Raw genomic sequence first — 7773 nt, 5'->3', positions numbered from 1 at the left:
TTTCATAATGATTCATTTTCAGCATTATTGTGACATAGTGAAAAGATTGATAGCAGGTAATTATCATGATTTTCATTGCGCCAGTGATATGATTAGATTCAATTAGGCACAAAGCTTATATGGACATCACTTATGGACCCATGATGCCCCTTATCTATTCTCAAGGCGTATTTGGTTTTCCCCAGATCACCCTAATTTGACTCCAACCCCCTAATTCTTGATCAAAAGAATATTCTCTATACAAAAATAATTTTAAGCTTTAAGGTTGAACGTTGGACTTACATGCCATCCGGACTTACAAGCCTCACATTCAGGGTGTTTAGGACTTATTTGTATGCCCCACCCTTTAGTTCCCTGGGACCCCTTTAAGCTTAAGGAAAACAAATTTGAATGATAATAATTTTCATATATATTTACATCAATTTTTTTTTAAATATAATATTTTTGGTGATCAAGACACTAACGGGCTCGTGTATGATTGGGTAATTACTTTTCTGCCTATCATTCGAAGAGATGTATCTAGAGACATGCAAAGCATCTTCAAAATGACTATCCACAATATGTTTAGCAGATTTAGTTTATATCACTTCAAACTTTTAATTATCATGGAAAGCTACCATACACATCAATGACTGTTCAAAAGCCTTTTTAGCCTAATAACTTCACACGTTAGGCATACAAAATCAATTTATCTATCATTTCTCAAAGGTTGGATCAATTTTCATTTGAAAATATTTTGAGCTTCTAAAAAGCTTTTAGCTGAATAATAATATCACTTCCCAGATGATAATCCCGAAGACAAACTAAGACTGTCTGCACCAGTTCAATGCAATTTTCTCCACAAACAGCCTAGTCAGCATGCCACATCAACTTTCATTCATTCTTTCCATAAACATTTTTTACCTACAACAATAAGATATTCATTCTTCCCACAAACAATAATTTCCACGTCACCACTATGGGGACTCACCAACTACCATTCTTCACCATCCACCTCAACCTCCACAATACTTGTCCTTTTCATCCTTCCCATAAATCTCCTCCACATAAGCTATAGATGGCCCTGGTGCAGAAGGTCTAACAAGTTAGAATGTTTATATACCTTTAACAGTCAGTGTGGTGTGTGAATCACCAAGCAAACAATTTTCAGTGGTATGATGACACAAAAACAGTTTTTCAAGCAAAGCACATTTGAGAGAAAACAAGCGTGTAAGTTTTGAAATGAAATGAGTTATACGGTGTGTAAGTGTGTGTGTGTTTGTGTGTGTGTATACTAAACATATACGCCTTATGTCACACCCCAACCTACGATGGAATATGCTGCGGCGCGAACTATTGGTTCACAGCTCACAAACACCAACATAACAATATTAGTGACAATATCTAATTATTTTATTAAGTTCAAACATGTACGCATTATCTCAAACAATTACAATTAAAACCAAACAAATAATACAAAAACATCTTGTCTTTCTTTTATTAAATTATCCTAAAGCCCATTCTATGTAATCATCAACCTTCACTTCAAACCATAAGATAACCTACGATATGCGTACACAATAGATATATTTGTCAACACGAGGTTGAGTAAGTAATCACCAGTTTTGACACTAACTATAATATATAATAAAAACTACAAATCAATATTGTGAGTATCAACAATTATATAATGAGCAAATAATTGATGTCGTTTAACCATTGCCTTGCGAATTGGACTTTGGCAACTAAGACGAAAGAAATCAAATGATGGTGTCGGTTGACCATTCCCTTGTAAATCGGGCTTTGGCTACTAAAACGACGTATGATCATACTAACTGAGATATATTGTGATAGACCTCTTCGAATGCGATAAAATAAACAAGTAAGCAATAAGAAAGTAACATTTAATCGTTCAACATAACAAGTCATGAATTGCTAGTTTAAATGAAATAAATGAATTAAGATAATAATATGTTTAATATGATATGGTATGCATAAAGTCCCCAAAATGGTTTTAAAATTAGTAAAATAGGGGAGTGATTACTCACCTTAATGATTGGTGAGCTAAACAATAAAATAAGAATAATAAACGAGTCCCAAGCCTTTAACGCGCTGATTGATCCGATGCAAACTGACCTTAAAATTTGAGACATTAAACTAAAATTAAAAACAAGAGCATAGCTGCTGGAATCAGATCATATTGATGTGTAAACTCAAGTTATGAGGTTTTTAATATTTAAGCGAGCTGGTACTGTTTAGAATCCGAACTCTGAGTCGGGATTCAGGGTCTGGCCAGTACACTCAAATTTCAAAACAAAAATAAAAGTCTTCAATCCCGAAAACTAGTTTTAACCAGAAGATAGAGAAATCGAATAGTCAAAGGATTTGACTATTATACCCTTAAACGGGCCGGGACAAATTGACCACCGAGACTCCCTCAATCCTAGAAATTGATTGAGGGCTTTTGTTAAGTGATTGAAAACGTACAAAAACACAAAAGATAACTTACCCGAACAATGATTAGAACTAAGAGATAATCGATGTCAAAGGGGTCTTGAACACCAAAGTCAAACTAAAGCTTAAAGTTCTTGAAGAAACTTGAAGGAACCAACAATGGAGGAAAGGATTTCGTGATATGTAGAGGTGGTGATTGAGTTACAGAAGATTTTAGGGTTTAGGGTTGTATTATGATTAATTATTACACACCAAAATCGTTTATTAGGAAATAGTTCGTATAAGGAAACCGAATAACCTAAATATTTCGACAAAATCAGGTCAATTAACCTAGAGATTTCGAATTTAACAACAAGAAAATGAGTTTGGTCATGCTATAAAATTATAGGACTTATTTTGGGGCTTAAGTTTCGTTAATTATGTCAAAATAGGCTCGATTAAGCATTAAAAATGTATTAGCGAGTCAAACGAAAACAAAAACTGATACAGATAGTAGCCCACGTCATGTGACCTACATAGGGCTCTCTCCACGTGTGATGCGGCGTGGTGAGGGGGTTTTGTAACATCTCGGATTTTTCGTATTCATATTCGTTTACATTTAACCTGATTTGGGAATGTTATTCGGATTTGTTTTAATAAAATCAAACATTTATAAGTATCTAAGAGTGTATTTTCGTTTTTGTATCCTTTATGCTTTCAAAGTTGTTCATTTCTTGCTTAAACTCTTAAATAATAAAAAACTAACCTTTTTAGAAAGTTCAAGGACCAAAACTTCCAAACAACAAAACACTTCCCCCTAGGCCTGGGGTGTCGCGTGACCAAGGAAAAGAGGGCCGTCGCGCGGCACTTTGAGTCCTCTGTACATATTTCTTGATTATTTTGCTTTCCTAGTTCGTTTATGGTACTAAATCGCTAATTTTTGGACCGTATCACGCAATTTAAGCCCCAAGAAAACTAACTTAGACTAGGTACTTGTCCACATACATTACCCCTTCCTCAAGAATGAAATTTGGGTGAATTTTCAGTTGAGTTGGTCATTAAAACATTATTCGGTTTCTTAAACGAGTAAACTAACTAAAATTGGTTCGTTTTTGCATACTCTATATAAACAAGGCATATTTCACCTGCCAAATTTTTCCCTAAACCCTAAAAAATTACTCCCTTAGCCGTCACTTTCATATAACCCTCGGTTTTTCTTCTGTTTTTGCCATATTACTCAAGATACAAGTGTTCGTGTTTGACTTTCAAGCATTCTCAACCTTTGACTTCTGTTTTTCATTAATTTAAGCATTATCTGGGTAAGTTGTCTTCTGTAAAGTTGTTCATTATCATTCACTTGTCAATAACCCTCAATCAATTTCTGAGATTAAGGGGTATTGACGGGTCAATTTAACTCAAACCCGTTTAAGGGCACAATAGTCAATATCTTTGACCTATCAATTTCTCATGCTTCTGGTCTGAACTGGATTTCGGTCCAGAAGACTTTTATTTTTGTTTCAATATTTTAAGTCTACTGACCAAACCCCGACTCCCAACTCGCTGTTTGGATTTTGGTCAGTACCAGTTTGCTTAAATGTTTAATTTATCATCGATTCTAGTGGCTATGTTCTCGGTTTTAACCATAGTTTATTATCTCTAAGTTTTAGTTCTGTTTGGTTTATCTCAGTCAGCACGTTAAAGGATGGTTCGTTTGTTTAAATGTGTTTTCTTCTTATTTCTCACACTCACTTAATCATCAAGGTGAGTTTGATCATTCCCCTTTATTTACTGTTTTTAAAGCGTTTTGGGGATATATGCCTATATATTTATATTTTATATCATATATATACACAAACTTGCAAACATAATTATTGTGTGTATTTTAATTAAATGCTAATTGCTATTTGTTTAAGTGCTTATATTCTATCATATTCGGAGAGATCCATCAGAAGTCTAGCATGTCAATATGATCATACGCTGTCTTAGTAACAAAATCCTGATTCACTTGGCGATGGCAAACCGACAATCACAGTTATATGCTGTCTTAGTAGCCAATGCCCGATTCGCTAGTCAACGGCCAATTAACACATTATTTGTTTGTGGTTTGATTGACTATTACTCGCATTATTTTGTTTGCGCATTTATCATTTATTATATGGGGAAAGTGAATACGGTGCTGTGGGACGCCTAACCTTACACGGTAAACCTATCAAAACTAAGTAGTTTTGATAAAAAACTTGAAAAATTCCTGAAAGCTATTCCCTAAAACAAAACACGTCTGATGCTTCTTCTCTTTATGCTTTGTGAAAACCCTAGGGCTAACAGTTTATGGTGATCGACAAGTAAGAAGACGAAGATTCCGGGTTGTTCCAAGACGAAGATTAGTCATTCAGATACGTTAAGGTATTTCAGATATAACTGTTGAATAATCTGCTTCTTCGAATAAACCATATCAATAAACCCTAGGTCGTTCTATCTAACAATGAAAACGAAGATTAACGGTGAAGATGATGAAGATTAACAGTTTCGTCTTCTAACCATTTACTAATACTTTTTTTCGCTTGTTGATTATCGGTTTTCGTCTTCTAATATTCTGATGTTGCTGATATAGGACATCCACACCATAATGGATTTAGAAGTTCAATCAGAGAAGGAGGTTTTTGAAACAAATCTGATTGAACATATTGATGCTAATGGGCATTTGATCACAAATAGCGGATCCGATGTTGAAAGAGAGAAAACAAAAGTTTTGGACCTGGAGTTTGCGGTTGAAAAAGAAGTGACAAATGAAGTAATTGGACAAGTTTTTGATACTCCTGATGACGCATATGAATTCTATAACAGTTTTGCGTTTTTACATGGATTTGGAATACGTAAGCATTCGACTTTTAAAAATAAGACAACAAATGAGGCTTATCGAAAGAAATATGTATTCAATAAAGAGGGTTTTAAAGATTTGAAGAGTAATGGTTCTGAGGGAGACGCTAAGAAATGTCGTAGGAATTTAAGGACGGGATGTGAAGCGTTTCTTAGGATTTCAATAGGCAATGATGGGAAATGATCAGTCGATGAATTTAACAATGCACACAACCATGAGCTAACCGTTACTCCGACCAAAGTAATGAAACATAGATCTCATGGGAAGTTTCACCGCTCAATGGCTTGCAAATCTCTAATGTTGGAACTTGGTCAATCCGGGTTGAGACCTTGTCAAATCAAGAAGGTCGTAAATACCATGAAAAATCCAAGTGAAAATGATGTTACATCAAAACAATGTGCCGGTATCTTAGGCGAACAACGAAAACAATACAAGGGTAAGGAGTTTTATGGCCTTATTAAACATTTCCAAGATAAATTAATAGAAGACCCCGACCTTTATTTTGTTGTGGACTTATTTGAAGATGGGTCTCCTAGAAATATTTTTTGGGCAGATGGGAGATCAAGAGACTCGTATATAAAATTTGCAGACGTTGTGGTCTTTGATGTCACGTATATGACCAACAAGTTTATGATGCCATTTGCTCCATTTGTCGGGGTGAATCATCACCGCCAGTCCATACTTTTTGCCGGTGCATTGTTGGAGAACGAGAAACAAGAGACTTTTGAATGGCTATTTCAAAATTTCTTAAAATGCATGTTTGACAAGCATCCGTTGACAATAATTACTGATCAAGGCAAAGCTATTGGAAATGCAATTAAAAGAGTTTTTCCAAAAACCCGACATCATTTCTGTTCATGGCATATAAAGAAACATCAAATTGAACATCTTCGATCACTTACGGTTCGTTATAGTGACATTGAAGAGCCATACAAGTAGTGGATAAAGAGTAATACTGTTCAAGAATTCGAAAATCATTGGGAAAATTTATGTGGTAAATACCAATTTGAAAGTGGTAGTTGGATAACAGAAATGTATAAGCAACGCAAGTATTGGGCTAAAGCCTACTTGAAAGATTGTTTTTTTGCTGGCATGACATCAAGTGGAAGAAGTGAGAGCATTCATTCATTTTTGATGGATTTGTGAATTCAAATACCATGTTGAATGAGTTTGTAATCCAGTATGATAAAGCTGTTGCGTGCCGACGGGGTTCTGAAAACGATGAAGACTTTAGGACCATGGACTCCGAGCCAAATCTTTCTTCTGTAAATATGATAGAGAAAAAACAAGTCAACGTTTTACTAGAAAGCTCTTTGATATATTCAAGAAAGAATGGGCGGAAGCTACCCTTAATTTAACCCATGAGACGATAACCAAAACTTTAGAAGAAATCAAATATAAGGTTGGGCAGCTCGATATTGACAAAATATACTGGAGAGCTGTTAACTTCGACTCTCGGATAAGATAGATGTAATATGTTCATGTGCAAAGTTTGAAACATATGGGATATTATGCAAGCATATATTATATGTGTTGAAGAAGAGGAATGTTGAAACCCTTCCTGATCATTATATTTTACCTAGGTGGACCCTTGATGTTAGGTACAAGTCTGATAATCACACGATTGAGCTTGAAGACACACATAGTGGAAACGAAGTCAGCGCGTTAACTTTATGGTATGTTCAATCAAACTTTAGAAAAGCAATCGAAAATGCAAGAGATTCCCCATGCGAGATAAAGAAACTAAATTCCATCTTGGTTAACTTCTTAGAAGAACAAAGCGTTCGAACAAATTCCGGACAGTTGGAAAGTGCTATACAAAATTCTAATGTGGGAAGTTTGCACGTGATGCCTCAAATTTCTATTCGTGATCCACAAGTTAAAACAAATAATAAAGGTCGTCCCAAAAGTGCAACTAGAATCAAGTCTTCCCTGGAAGCACCAAAACAGAAAACTTGTTCTTACTGCAAGCAACCGGGTCATTACATCACCGGGTGTTCGAAAAAAAAGAAGGTAAATCTATATTTCTTAATAATTAGTGATTGTTAGTTTTATGGTTACATTTTTTTTTGCGGGACGATGAGTTGTTAGTAGAAAGAGAATGATGATATGTGAATCGACTTGGAGACTTGATAGTTTTGTAGATTTACTATGGTGGCACTTCTTTGTGTAGTGTACGAAATAAACTTGTGATCTAACTTTTACATCTTTTTAGTAGTTTTGATCTTTTTATGGTAGTATGTTTATGCTTTTCAAATATAATAATTATAATGAAATGGGCCACGATATAGCAATATAAACTTAAACGGGTCAAAACGTAAAAAGATAAACTGAAACGGGTCAAAATATAGTAATATAAAACGAAACGGGGCAAAAAAATAGAAATATAAACGTAAACAGTCACAATATAGCAATATAAATTGAAACCGGGTCAAAATATAGTAATATAAAACGAAACGAGGCAAAAAATAGAAATATAAACT

At 34.7% G+C, this 7773-nt stretch overlaps 1 pseudogene; it reads left to right on the top strand.

Moving 5' to 3' along the window:
* The first annotated feature begins 5038 nt into the window (after positions 1 to 5038).
* LOC143538235 (protein FAR1-RELATED SEQUENCE 5-like) lies at positions 5039 to 7339 on the top strand (annotated as a pseudogene).
* The last annotated feature ends 434 nt before the right edge of the window (positions 7340 to 7773 follow it).

The sequence above is a fragment of the Bidens hawaiensis genome, unplaced genomic scaffold, assembly GCF_021521415.1.
Source record: "Bidens hawaiensis isolate Kalapana, Puna unplaced genomic scaffold, B.hawaiensis_p1.1 tig00011511_1, whole genome shotgun sequence".
NCBI lineage: Eukaryota > Viridiplantae > Streptophyta > Magnoliopsida > Asterales > Asteraceae > Bidens > Bidens hawaiensis.
Note: the sequence above shows the minus strand (reverse complement) of the source record. Positions and strands in the feature narration are given on the sequence as shown.